Source organism: Cupressus sempervirens, chromosome 11 (genome assembly GCF_028749045.1).
Source record: "Cupressus sempervirens isolate cs-2001-9-10 chromosome 11, ASM2874904v1, whole genome shotgun sequence".
NCBI classification, from domain to species: Eukaryota; Viridiplantae; Streptophyta; class Pinopsida; order Cupressales; family Cupressaceae; genus Cupressus; species Cupressus sempervirens.
This window is the reverse complement of record NC_143128.1, coordinates 828,406,721-828,418,191: the sequence shown is the minus strand read 5'-3', so window position 1 is coordinate 828,418,191 and position 11,471 is coordinate 828,406,721. Positions and strand designations below refer to the sequence as shown.

Here is an 11,471-nt window from a genome sequence, read left to right as displayed (position 1 = left end):
ACATCCAAAGGTCAGGTGTCTTTATTGGGCTGACATATCTACAAGACATGTGTCTTCATGGGACTATTATGCTCATAGGTTGTAGGCTTTCACTTGATTTCAATAAGATCTCACCTTGTTGACAAAGGTGTAATAATTTTACATACATGAAAACAAAAAAAATAGTAGCAGGCCTCTTTGGCTTGTTCAAGTCCTTGACTGTCTTTTTCTTATCCTACTTTTTACTAGATCTATCCTCTTTGGAAGTGGGCTTCCATTTTCCAAATTTCCTATTAAAAGTAAGAAGAATCAAGGAGATTTATTGAATAATTGAGGACACTAAATAATCTAAAATGCCTCATGGAATTAATTGATAATTATTGCTAGAGATTTAGATGAACCTTGCTTTGGAAAATTTCAAACCACCTAATGTATTTTAGCAACTTTATTTTGTTTGATCACAAGTATAGTCTTGCATATCTTATAGAATACTCAACCTATAAAAGAGAAAAACTTCACAAGCTAATGAGAACTATCAAGATCATAAAACCACATATTTTCCAAACAATGAAGAATTAACATGACTTTAATCATTATTGACTTTGTCAATCTCAAGGTGAAAACATTAGCTATTGGTGGCCAACTGGCTCTAAGTTCTTCATCACATAAATGCCACTAATAAAATGTTTATTTCGCATGACAAGGTCATAGGAAGACTAAATTTTTTAATAACAAGATATTTTATTACATTTTCTTGAAATGGGTAGGGGCAAAGAGAAAAATGTGGACCACATTAGGACTCTAGTTTATTATCCATCTAATCAAGGATGTCACTGAAAACCTCATCTCGCTCATGCTCAAACACTAAATCATGAAAAAGTCCTTCATAAAGCTTTATTATTTTATGACTTGAAGCTACTTGATCATATAAATCCTAAGATGTGGTAGGATCTATCACGGTATCTATAGTTCAATGGAGGGGTAAAAAGGGAACAATTATTCTTTTCATGTTTGGTTGTAAAAATGAGCAGATTCAAAGTACTTCATAGCTTGTTCACACTATAATTGGTCTAGTGTATACAGTGGATCAATGTATTAGCAATAAGTGTTTTTGGGTCATGAGATACAACCAATCCTCTCTTGCTTGCTCCACTCAATTAATATCTTGGTAAAAAAAAAGTGAAAATAATGGTACAATTGCCTACCATAATTCAAGCATACATTTATCAAAAAAATAACAATCTATTATAAACCATAACAAATAGCCAAGTTACAAGCATGGTGTAAGAAACACAATAATCAGACACAATCCCCAGCCCTTTTCTTTATCCTTGGCACTTTTAGCTATCTTGTGTTTTCCATAGGTTTTTGCAGGCAGTCCAATATACCAAGATGTCACCAACATACTAAAAACACAAAAGAATTGGTTGAAAATGGCTCCTAGAGAAAAGAACTAGTAAAGAAAAACTCCATTCATTATTGTGATATTGCTATCAAGATTTAACTGTGTGATTTTTGAGTCAAACTCATTTGACGTGATGTGGAAAGTATCTCCTACTTATCCATTCATTATACTCATCATAATACAAAGTGCATAATAAAGTACTATCTACATCAAAACCTATCTACTACCCACAAAAAAACTAGGTACATATTTTTGCTAAGCATCTAAAAACCCACGATTGAGTCCTATAAAGAAATCCCCAAACCCAAATACATAAAGGGCTCATGCATAAAGTTTCCTATCATACATAAGAAGAACCAAAACTTATACATATATGCCCAAAAACCCAATATACATTATATGCACCAAGGGTGCCTTCCAAGAGTTAATTACATAGTGAAATGAGGACCAAGATCTTATGAACAACAAAAAGAAGTAGTGACCCGTAAGAAGAAAACCATAAAAGCCATGCAGAGATCAAAAATAAGCCCACAAGAATGTTGAAATGGTATAGATCCATGAAGAGAATTGAGCTAGACTTGAAGAATTTTTGTGCCAAAAACAAAACCACAAAAGAAATAAGGGAGTTGTACCCTTTTGTAATCCCAATCCTACTTTGGTCTTTTCATTCTCTTCCCTTCATTTTTACCAAACTAGGGAGTTTCAAAAGTCATCATTGTCTCTTGATGAAATTGACTATAGAAAATTTTCAAACTTATGAAGCTAGTGTTGAGCCACCCTTGAGAAAGATTTTGCTAGGCTTGAATCTCTATCATCATGCCATTTATTCCACTAATTTCAATGAGGTTTTTGTTTCTAGAGAGAACTTATCATAGTGCAACTGTCCATGTTTAGAAACTTGATGATTTAAACCTTTTTCATTCCAACAAATCTATGATAGCTTCTATATCATCATAAGAGTTTCACATTGTAGTTGAAAGCTACACTTAAAACTAGTGATCCTTCTATGTCAAACAGGAATATCAATAGTTATTAATAATCAACAAATATCAATGATAATATATGTCAAATAGTATCTAAATGATATCCCAAATAAAATACATTCAAAACATAGAAAGATTAATTAATATGGTAAATGGTACCAAAACAACGATGGAAATGGCCAAAAGTGATCGAAGGACAAGTCAGCATATGAAGTCCAATCAATTCCTAAGCCATCTCCATATGGGAATGAATCTACATTATCACTGCTAATTCTTAGGTAACAATTTGATGATAATGGTTAAGACACCTATAAATGTTAGTTTGACACATGTTTTCTATGTTGTGAATATATTGTGGGAGAGTTTACATCATATTTAATAATGGAGCATGAGAGCACTTACATCTTTAAACTAAAACATATGGAATATAATGGTTATGGAGGTATGTTAAAGACTAAGAACTTTGGATGGTAGTTTTTGTTTACTAAGAATTGTAATCAACCATTAGATAACTGCCATTAAACTTGTTCTTAGTGAGCAATTACTTGAAAACTTAAATATCTAAAGAGATGTCTATCCTTAGGAAAGTCCCAGTTATAGAAAAGGACATCTCTTTTCCCCTCAGAGGATTTATATTGATAGACTATCAATTGTCATAGGGCATCAAAGAAAAGAAGAGAAATTGGTGAAAAAGGAACCATAAGCAGTAGACACATATTTGGGATCAAGCTCTCACTAATCTAATTCAAGCTTGTTATAATCAACATTTAATAATTTGAATAATAGCTCTTGTGAACAAAGAGGGTTTAAGGGGTGGAGGACTCTTTTCTTCATATCTTGTGATGGGAGCCTACTTTATATATCAGAAGAAAGTAATAGTCAACAAAACATGTCAATTACCTTTTATGTTGAAGGAAAATTATCGCCCAAGGACTAGTTATGGTCAACTAATCCATTGATAAGTTATTCAAGGAAGAGCCATGATTAAATTAAAGAAAGCAACCATTGCATATAAGGCAGTGATTATCATACATTGGCAATCTTAAATAACAGTTAATGAAGGAAAGGTGTGATTAGATGTGAAATATAAGATATATACATATTAGGTGTTTTTCTTTAATGATCCCAATCTCGAAGTGGCCACCATCTTCATGGGCTATGGCATCACCATCTGCTACCAAGATACTAAGATGTCACCAAGATACTAAAAACACAATTTTTATTGTATATATTAAAAACACCAAATAAGTTACACATCTTTTCTTGAAACTCGTTTGAAGCAAAACTGTAACTAGCTCAACCTTCATTTGTTGCTTTTAGCTCCAACTTCTAGAATGGAATGAAATTTTATCAGTCAACATACTAGCTTAGTATTTCTCAAAAGATGAATTATTAAATGTGACTAAATGGTAGCCAAGCAATGATTTAATCATAAAATGAAGCCATGAAAGAGTTACATACCTACTATTTGGATCATAGTAGAAACCATTAACCAAGTCATCACTATGAGAAAAACATACATAATAGAATCCTGCAATAGTGAGGCTACAATTTATATCAACATTGATAAATAACTTCCCTTTCCATCACTGCCAACCTAAACTATGAGTTTCTCATCAAAACAATTTTATAGAGAGATAATCACCTAGTAGGTAAGAAAACTTTTGCATCTACTTTTTCAATTTGAAGTTTCTAATCATTATTGAATTGAAAATTAGACCAACACATGCATATGTCATATCTATTGCATTTACTAAAATACTAAAATCTTGTTCAAATTTGCTCAATCTTAAATTTGGTTTGAACCTTTTATTTTTATTTTTTTAATGTTAGCAACTTCTTAATTATTTTTTAAAGAAATCAATTTATGTATAAGTGCCAAGATTAATGTATTGATCCTGGGCCTATATTGATAGATGCCCCTAACATCATAGTACTTAGTTATGAGTTCCATTTTGTTGGAAATAATCAAGACTAGCTAGGTTACTAAGAGGGGAGGGGTGAATCAGTAACCTCAAAAACTTAAAATCAATTCAGTACTTAAAAAGATAAATCATTCACCATTCTTTTATCTAATCTATTGCATGCATGAGAAAGATAAACATTCATAACACATGAACATAGTATTTTGGTGACCTAGAAACCTTCCAAATAGAAAGTAAAACTGGGGTGGGGATGATACACACAAAACTTCACTACTATAGTATAAAGTTGGCCTGTTAGAGCTTACATTGACCTATTAAGAGCAATTTGGACTACTATATCTACCTTGTTAGAGGTTTTACAAACATACAATGAAGTATGCACTCTGTTAAGAGATTTATATAAAGATTGTTAAGTCTACCCTATTAAAAGATTTGGAAAAGTGATTCATTTTTTAGGATGAAACAATAGATTTGACTTATAACTTGATTTTTGATTAGATCCTTGAAGTATAGATCACCTCTTGTGACTAATATATCTTTACTACTCCTTGTAGACCTTGCTGAATGCTTTTTTTGTTGTTGATTCGCATTCACTCTTCTCAAACATTACATGTCCATTCCTTGATCCATACATCCATTTCTTGCAAATGATACAATACATTACATATATACCATTCCAATATTTAAAAATACAAGGTCGGCTAAAACACAAGTAAAAAAATATATTACTAAGTCGGCCAAACAGTAGAAGCTCGAGCTCTTCAATCTGACTTGGTGAACTTCTGATTCTCAGTGTCCATTGCATTACTTAGCATCATCATGCACTCAATAGAAGTATAATCTTGGTCCATACTAATCACACAACATAGTTTGGAGCTTAGTAACCATTGGAGACTTGGTAGATATAGTGTTACACGGTAGATATTGATTCCTTCATTTACCTTTCTATCACTTGGTAAACACTACATATCCATTACTTGGTATAAACTAGCTTCACATCACATAGATTGATGACTTGATAGACATTGTGAAGCTTGGTATACACTACTAAATTGCACACTCACTCGGTAGCTTCAAAAATGCTCAGTGTAAATTGCTTAATTGTTGAACTTACTAGGTAACCACCAAATGTTCGGTATAAATTGTGGACTGAGTGATGAGCTTGGTAATCATTCAAAATTGAATAAGTGTTGTCACTAATGAAAAATACAATGTGATGCCAATACATACCTCTTAAATAATCTTTGAATAGTGTAATATAGGGAAAATTCTCTTACAAACAAATCTAGTTCAAAATTCAATGTCTTACCACAAAAATTAGATGTGCAGTCCACACATGCAGTGTTGAAGAAGTTTTGACAATTCCTCATACCATTTTCTTGACATTAGGATCTAATGCTACCTTCAAACATGTATTATATGGAAGTCAAGGTGAGTAGACGCTAGAAACATTTAATAATCATATTCACTATAAATAAATGACAAGAGGTATAAAAGTAATGTGTTTAATTACTTTAGGATTAAAAACTAGAATTAGTAAATCCAACTTATTTATCAAAATTGTGCTAGTCAAGGAATTATCCAAGCAAGATCTTAATAATTTGGAACCATTAAATCAAGAAGGAAAGAATACTACCTTCAAGATAATTGCCCCTCTTGTTGAGTGGCCAAACAAAAAGCATGGCACTCCCGGGTTCTCTAATCTTACTTTTTGTAGAAATATTTTTTGTAGGATAAGGTGATGTAATATATTATTGCACGATTATAATAATATCTTCCTATATTTGTTAAAAATATGGGAACTTGTTTATGCATGCTGTACCTTCAACAACCTAATCCAGTGATGGTATAGATCCATGCAGCCCATCACTACCACCATGGCCTATAAAACCAAATGATTAAATAAGTATTTCCTACAAAGGACACTAAGGCCTATAAAAGAAACTTCTATAGCTAATGAGTTATATTCCTTATTAAGGAGAGATAAAGTAATAGCATGTCAACTCGTAGAAGGAGGTAAAGTATAATGGATGCTTATTATAAATTACAATAAAGCATATAGATCAATATTTTCAATACATAATAAGCCAATGGTGGGCATTTATGAAATTTAATTTTAAACTATGCAATTCAAATAAATTGAGTCAAAAGTGGTGCACAAAATAATAGAACTGGGTTGCCTTCCATAGAAATTACATTAGGAGAATGCAAAAAAATGCTAATAAATAAATGTATGTTTTTTATTCAAATAAGACATCCAAAGAAAGTCATTAATGCCCACAAAAATAGAGAAACACACAAACACAATTTAAAAAAAAAAAAAAAGAGACATGGATATTAATAGTTGAGCATATGCTCTACCACAGACACATAATTCTATTCATTTTCTCTTCAGATCCCATGATGATCATGATAGTAGATCCATCTTCCACACTACCTTTAACAACCTTAGACTTTGCTTAGACTTCCCTAAGCTTCTTGTATTTCCCACTTAAAATACAATAGTAATACCATAGCTCTTTCTACAACAAAAAAAAATCAAAATAATGATTAACTTAAGAAGCAAATGATATAAAGATGTCATACATAGTGATGCCATTCCATAACTTCAAAACCTTGTCAATTAGGGGTTCACTATACATGTTCATATCTTTAACTTGGTACTTACCTAGTAATTGAATGAACATAAACATTACAAAATTATTATGACCATTTTCATGCACTATTTATAAATTAATTTGGATAACTATTAAATGGAAAAATGCCATGCACAATCATTGACAACATTATGTGATCCTTCTTTATGGACATCCAAGGAGGAATGTTATTGTTAATAATAAAAATAGGCCACACTAAGTAAACAAATCTCATATCTCCAAATGGATTGATACTATCCACTGCTAATGAAAGCTTCAGATTACAAGGTTCTTCTTTAAAGTGGGACCATGTTTCTTCTATCTCTTTAAATGAAGAACCATCAATAGGCATTCACATAAAGTCATCTTGACTTCTATGACGTGCATGGTAATCCATAAATTGTGCGAAGCTAGTGCACATGAATAATCATTGAAGACATAGAATAATTGGAATGTATTGAAGAACCTTGTGAGGCACCTTTTTTGTTATTTGATTTGACTAATATCTACTAATATAACAATTAGGGCATTCTTTTGAAAATTCATGTTTTTTATGATATAAAATGTGATCATTGGGACATGCATGTATTGTTTGATACTTCATTCCAATCTAATTCATAATGGTAGATAATTCTTAGTATGAACAAGGCTAAATGTTTGATGGTGATAACAAAAACTCACCTATAAACCTACAACAACAAATAAGCATTGTTAATATAATGAATAGTAATTGTATGCTAACATTGAAGATGAAAAAATGGTATACCTTAGCATACATAATATTGCTACATTGGATAAACCATTCATAACCTTGAATTTCACCAACAACACTATAATAGAGAGAAGAGTTATTTGGGAGCCTTGGTATAGGGGCTCGTGTGTCTTCTCAAGTAAAGGTATATCAAGACCATCTTCATAATCATTATCAGGATGCACTAGTACCATCATCGTGAACATCTTCATCACCTGCTCAAATACCAACTTCTTCAATCATGTCCTCTGGCATATTATCATCTTCTTCCATGGGAGTGTTATCCTTAGCTTGGATATTCAGACCTCCATGTTCCTTTAGTAGGAAATCCAAATTCAACAATGGACAAAAATTGTGACCCCCTTCAATGTGACCATGTTGCCTACAATAACTCTGGGTTGTTCTGATTAATATACTTTGATTCTTTAAGTCCTTACACTTTTTGCAAGGACAATTACATTTATCAATTTTTCTTCAGAACTGAGACCACAATGTAGCCATTGTCTCATTATTTTGTTCTAGGTTCATATTATTAGGCATGGTCTTTCTTCATAGGAAAATATATCTGCAAAAAAAATGGACATGTGTACTTAATGTTTATATCTACACATATGGTTTTGAAAGAAAAATTTGATCTAACTAATGTGTATATTATCTACAAAAAATTGGACATGTTGTACTTAATGTTTATATCTGCACATATGGTTTTGAAAGAATTTTTTTTTTAACTAATGTGTATATCTACACATATGGTTTCAAAAGAAAAATTTGGTGTAACTAATGTGTATATCTGCAAAAAAATTGGACATGTTGTACTTAATGTTTATATCTACACATATGGTTTTGAAAGAAATGGTGTAACTAATTTGTATATCTACAAAAAAATTGGAAATTTTGTACTTGATGTTTATATCTACACATATGGTTTTTAAAGAAAAATTTGGTGTCATCAAGAGTTGAATTGTTCTATGAAAGCCTCAGTTTATTCATACTTGTCCAAAAATTGTAAACTTTCTATTCATATGGTTTGATGGATTGGTGCTCACAATAAAATTCAACCCTTTCCCTTTACATGATTTAGTTTGTAAAATAGATCTTTGGGACTAAAGATTATTCTTGGACTAGGAGCTTTTATCCATCCATTAATAGCACCATCAACCTCCTCTATGTTATGCTTGTTTACCCTAAGTTTGGATTGACAGTTTAGAGCTAAATTTTTGTTTTCTTTCATTCTCGCAACCCAAACTTCTTGGTACTAGGTGGATAGTTGTATTGGAAAGTGGAGATAGTATGTAGGGTGAGGATATTGGGAGTTTTCATCAGATGGAGATGCAACAGTAAATTTCATGACTACGTTTGCAAGTTTAACATGCTAATTGCTAAGAATCACAACACACAAGGTGTGCTAAGGATGGGTAAAGGAAAAAGCTTTGGTGGAAAGGATGGAAATACCATGCCAATTATTTTTTTGGAAGAATTTTCTTCATGGGTTTTTTGGGAATGAGCCTATAAGGCCAAACAACATTTTTAACCCTAAAAGGCCTAGGAACTAGAGCTCGGTACAAAAGAGCTGAAAACTTGTGATTTTAAAGCAATATTAGAGATTTAGATACGGTTTTACACATACTAAGAGATTAAATAAATATTTTTGGTGGTTTTGTGGAAGTTTGTGAAGTTTAGAGTAAATTTGGCAAAAATAGGGCTACTAGGAATGAGCCCCTTTTAGGCCTCCTAGTGTAACTTTTGAATTTGGAATATTGGGAAGGGCTAGACCTATAAGTTGGCCAATAAATCTTGTAGAAGGTTAGAGAATGAGATGTTAAGGTGTATGGTGACTTAAGATCCTAGAGGATGTAGGTGAAGAAGATGTTAAGGTGTATGATGACTTAAGATCCAATGCAATCAAATGTATAAGTGGCATGTTGGCCTTGAACATTTGATCTCTATCCTCTACCTTATCATAATTAGTAAATTAATAATAACCAATTGTGCATATGTATTTAATAATAGTCATATTATTAAATGCATAAACATGAATGATTATATTGAAATAAATAATAATCATATTATAGCTCAAGTGCTTCAATAATTAATATTGATATACTATGGTATATTGAAACATACATAATCAACCATGATTGTGATAATGATATCATTGAGTTAGGGTAATCAAATAGTTGTTAATGGTAACAAATGATAAGTTCATAAATGACATGTCTCACATAAAGACATGTCTCTATGTGAGATGTGGCTCCATGTTACCTTATTTATTGTAGTCATTCCAATACTTATAAAAGTAAACACATCATTTTAAGTGCAGAGAAAAACAAGTATACATCCATTCAACTAATTATATCTCAGCATCATTAAAGTCACAATAGATCAATATTGATAAACTTATCTTGGTAAGAATATTATGAATTGAAAACAATGGTTATTGAAGGTTATAGAGCTATATAAGGTTTGATACATATCCCATTGCTTATTACCTATTATTTCAACCAAAATAACCATTATATATTGGTATGATTCAATATCTTCAACATTGATGGGGACACAACCCAAGAACAAAATGGAACCAACAGAAAGGGAAAATTATATTAACTGAGAAAATAAGCTAGCACAAATAGTATAGAGAAAATAAACTTCAAAACATGCCCTAAGGACTTACAATAGCATAAATCTGGAGAATATTTCTCCTTTTAGCACCTCCTCTCAAACTCCCCTCTGAACTGCCTTTTACAATGCCAAAAATCTCCTTAAATAGACCCCGAAGGGTTAAGGACTAGGAGTACATTCTAGAAAGTGCTAGTAGGCATCCACCAACGAAATAGAAGGTTCCAAAAGCTGCGTTAGAAGTCGGTGCAAATCTAGAAGAATCCAGAAACGGTAACCGAACTTCTGGGAGGCATAACTTTTGAATTGTAGCTCCGATTGACGAACTGTTTACATTTTCAAAAAGCTCTCGAAGCGCTCTACAGCCCTATGGACCAGCTTAGCTCGTCCCAAATTTTTTTGACCCTTTTCGAGGTCATTTAATGCCCCAAACCTGACTTTGAAGCATTCTTAGGAGGTCTCCAAAACCCAAAAAATTGCAATAATTTTCAAACCGTGGGGCCTATTGACCTGATTCTTTTTTTGGAATGCTCTAAATCATGATTACATTCATCTGGCCAATTCACACCTTCTAGTTTATTGAAATGATGGCCCAAATACATGCTCCTATTTTTTCAAGATTTTCAAATGCACTAATAGTTGAACTATGAGAGTTGGAACCTTTATTTGAGCCAAATGGGTATCCAAAAATGTAAAGACATGAAATAGAAACTAAGTCTAAGTACATTTTTTTGGGTGACACAGGATTGCCCTTATACCTCTGGATGCTCCTGCATCAAACATAAGCCTATATCTTATGAATTGCTTATAAACTGTACTTTCAACAATGAAAAGTTATGTTCAAAGTTGTGAGTCTCTTATACAAGAAGTATTAAGTTTGAATCTATTCAAACTTAACAAATGATAATAATTAATATAAGTTTTGTTGATAGTGAGGGCACTTGGGATACTTTTAATATCAACCCAATTTCAATCCTTTCTAATAATAATCTACCTAGTCCAATTTAGCATCTTGAGTGTATCCTAATTTGCTTCCCTAGACAATAGGGCTCCCAACTTGTTAATTTCTATACAATTCTTTTTTCTGCATAGAAAGATTGAAAAAATATATGCCCACTTCTTGCATTTGAGAAGTCAGAGTGTGGGATTCGATGATTGATGATCTGAAAGAAACCC

At 32.1% G+C, this 11,471-nt stretch overlaps 1 pseudogene; it reads right to left on the bottom strand.

Moving 5' to 3' along the window:
* Positions 1 to 772: 772 nt before the first annotated feature.
* On the bottom strand, positions 773 to 6,178 carry LOC149532124 (caffeoylshikimate esterase-like; annotated as a pseudogene).
* Between the last annotated feature and the right edge of the window lie 5,293 nt (positions 6,179 to 11,471).